This window comes from Geospiza fortis, unplaced genomic scaffold (assembly GCF_000277835.1).
Source record: "Geospiza fortis unplaced genomic scaffold, GeoFor_1.0 scaffold275, whole genome shotgun sequence".
NCBI lineage: Eukaryota > Metazoa > Chordata > Aves > Passeriformes > Thraupidae > Geospiza > Geospiza fortis.
In genome coordinates, this window is record NW_005054341.1 from 2079649 (window position 1) to 2083657 (window position 4009).

Here is a 4009-nt window from a genome sequence, read left to right on the forward strand (position 1 = left end):
TGCTGTGCTGGGCTGGGCCCAGGAACCCTCTCAGAAGCTGGGGGTATGAAAAGGACAATGTGGAGATTTCTGGTCAATCTTGGGCCAGCAGAGCCAGAGCAAGATGCAGTTTGGCCTGGTGCATTCCATTGCCAGCCAGATATCCCACAAGCTGGTCTAACCCATTTCCTCCTGGTGTTTGATCAAAAAGGCCATATGTGCATTAACAGTGTTTAACTGATGGCAGCTCATTCCGCTCCCTGAACCTGTGATGGGAATCTCCTTTGTATCCATTCCACTCAGACTGCTGGTTCCTCAGTCGTTGGCATAACCCAGCCTCAGTTATGTATTATGTATTAATCATTATATCAATTAATATATCAATATTAATCATAATTATCAATTATGTATTTCACATTCCCATCTTACCCCGGCCAGGTTGCCACTGTCAGGCATCTGTGGATTCAGTATTGCTGAACTTTGAGCTGTGCTCACTGAGTGGCAGAAGTGAGGTTGCATAGTGTGGTAACTTAGGCTGGGCTTTGTGTGCAGGGTGCACTGCTGCTGCTAGACCTGGCTCATGCTGCAGCACAGCTGTCCTACATTTCAGATGCTCTATCTAAGAAAATCTATTCAGATTGTGGTTCACTATGGTGGTTGTAGGGGGATAGAACATAAGTAAATAAAGATAACATAGAAAGTAATCTTACCCCCTAAAGAGGTGCAGCTGAGCCAATCATTAAGGATTAGGAGCAGGCCTGATGTTAACAGGCTGCAGATGTAGCCAATAAGAAGGGTGTTATAAAAGAGTGGAGTGGTTGGTTGAGGGAACTAGAGTCAGTTGGCTGCTGTGAGGACCAGGGAGAGTCAGTGCCTGGAGGAGCTGCCTACAAGAAACATCAAGGAGGTACAAAACTCTAGTGATATGGAACCCTTGTGATGTAATGACAATAGATCTCTTGCACTGTAATGACAACAGGTGGTTCTGGGTAGAACCAGCTCCAGTGTGCTGGGTAAATCTGGATATTGTCTGATAACTGTCATTTGACTGCATCTAAAACAATGTGGAACTGCTCCTGGGACCAGTGGCTGTGGTGAGGTCTCTTTGAGAAGGTGCAAGTCTTAAGATGCTCTCAAGAAGGACTTTTTATGTTTAGGTGGACATCTGCAGCCATTCTAAAGGGGGCATTTTAACCCAAACCCTGGCATGATGAAAACCTCAGGGTGACATCACTCCTACAAGGTGCCAGTTGTTAAATTGCACACAGCTGCCCAGGCCAGCTGCTGCTGCTTTGCTCCAGAGTGCATTAACTTGTGATGATTAAAGGAGGATGTTTGCTGGAGAAGATAGGGAGGTGGGATGGGAAGGGAATGGAGAGGTTGAAAGAGAACTTGTTGGTGTTTGCAGAGGAGCAGAAGATAAAGGCAGCAGTTACCTGAGGTCAGCTGATTTGTTCTGGTGAAGTTTTATCTTGGAAGTGCTGTTTGGTTGGTGAACATACCAAGGCTGATTGTGCTCTTTGTGTAACTGTGCTGTGCACTGGAATACTGAATTAAAACTCCTCAGCTCCTTCTCATCTCAGGGTGTGAGGAATTACTCAGGTGCTGAATAACCAGCAGATGATGTTGGGACACCAGTTCAAACTCCTTTTTCCTTGTTCTTTTGAGTAGCTCCTGTATTTCCATTCCTAAGAACACAGTACTGCTTAGACTTGCAAACCTTTGCCAGTTTTGTTGAAATTGCCTTTGTCCAAAAGTTTGTGTCTGGCACGATCACATTTTGGTTTTTTTTCTAGGGAAATGAGACTCTTAAAGTTGCTAATTCCTTTCTTTAAGCCACGATGTTGTCTTCAAAATATTTGTGTTTTAATATTTGTATACTATATAGTCAAAAAGTTGCAGGAAAGCGATCTATTTACCAAGGTGTAATATTTATAAATACAAGAAGTTTAGAGTTTGATGTAGACTTGAGATGAGTTGAGGTGTATTATGGGATGGAGATGGTTGTAGGTATCTGTAATGCTCTGGTGGTGTGGTGAGTGATCATCAAGGTAGCATTAAAGGCACTCAAGCACCTTAACCAGGCCATTATTATGGGATTTTATTGTGCTAAAATTTGGGGTTACAGATCTGATTGTTCCTGGCATTTGAACAAGTGTTTCTAATACCAAAGAATTAACTTGTTGTGTTTTCTAGTATGTTCTGCACTTGTGTTTCTCTTTGGTTATGTGTATCTTGTGGATATTCTGGGATGCTTTTGTGTTGCAGACACTGAGAGGGAGAAAGAAAATTTTATTCTCACTGAAAAGTTGTAGGAAGTTTGGCCAGTTGAACTTGAAGCTGACACTGTCCTATTAAATACTTATCAAGGATGGCTTCATAAAGGTTGGGAAGAACTCTGGAGAATCAATTTAAGGCAGTCATCAATTCTTTATTATAAAAATAGTAATTCTAATAGGTGAGAGTAGAAAGGGAATGGGAGATGCTGAACTCTGTGCCTATCATCTTACATGCTGTTGATCCTAAGCAAAAGAAACTCCCTACTAATCACTGAAAACATCTCAATGCATTGAAAAAATGTGCTGGGTCTCTGTGTGAGCAGTGGTACTCTCACAAAAAGTTATACATTTATATATTTATATATATACATATGTATATACACGTACAGATTTCTTTCAAGATTAGTATTATAGCTCCTGATGCTGTTTTGTTTAGTGTATGGCTCATTTCCTCTGGTTATTCTGTATCAATGACCAATTCCTGATACTAATGTTCATTCTCCAAGTGATCTGGTCTTTCCCATGAAAAGCTGATAGCAGGTGAGGCTTGGGGGAGGGAGCACAATCCATATGCAACTGGCCCTTGTCACAGTTTGGAATATGGAGAAATTAGAGTAACAGGTCTTAAAAGAGTGTTGAATTATTTACTTTTGACTCTGTTATGTTGCTGGAAGTAGAGGAAGTGTGCTTTTGAAAATGGTGATTTTTGCTTGCCATTTGATTTTGTACTTGCTATGATAAGTGACCTTTGGATATAAGATATTCCCCACAAGTCCAGCATGATGGTTGTCCTTGAGGTCTAATTACAGTGTGTTCCTCTAGCTCCCAAGTTCTTGCTAAAAATGCACTTAGGGGCTTAGCTTCCTTTGGCCACAGTTGTGTTTTGAAATTGTATTGCCTGGTTCTTTGCAGTTGATTTGTATTTTTCTCATCTTCTGTCGTTTTCTTGGTTTAGTCAATTTATTTATAGGGGTTTTTCTGAGTCGAGGAGCTTGTTTGTAGTACTGTAACACACTTTTAGCAAATCACCCTTCAGTGAGAGATTAGGTAAATCACCCAAGTTTTCATTTAGAGCTAGCCAAGTAAAACAGGAGACCGGGGAAACAGCAAGGAAATTCTCTTTTTTTTTATTTTTTATATGAAATTATTTAAATTTTTACTTTGACCATGGTGTGTTTTGGCTTCTCATCAGCTACTTGAATAAACAATTACACTTCAGGTCAGTCTGTTTTGGTTTCTTTTTAAGAATATCTGAAAACTTATACACTAGAAGATGTTAAGTCAGGTTAGTTCTGAGCTCAGCTTTTTGTTCTGTGGTTTTATGTGATAAAAAGTTCTCTAACCCATCTTGTGACTCCTCAGTGAAATGAGCCCTTGCCAGTATATGGAAAGACCCCATTTCCTGCATTATATTGGTAGAATGTATTTAGCTGGAATTTACCTGCATCCTAGTTTTCCTTCTTTCTGTTGGTTACTTTTGGGTGTTTAAAGCCTTCAATATTCAGGTTTTTGAGACTCTACTAGTAACCACATCTCTGCCCACAGATGAGCAATGTTGGGGTGAAGTTGCTCCAGGTGGGGTGGGGCAATTTTACAACTCTGGTTACTCCAAAGGTGTTTACTTCTCCCAGCTTGATATTCCTCACACTTCCCAGCTTCCCCTGCTGCCAAGGTGCCAGCCTGAGTGTTCCATGGCTTCCAAAGGCAGCAGGGATGTGGGCAGATTTCAGCTGGACTGGCCAGTTGAGGCT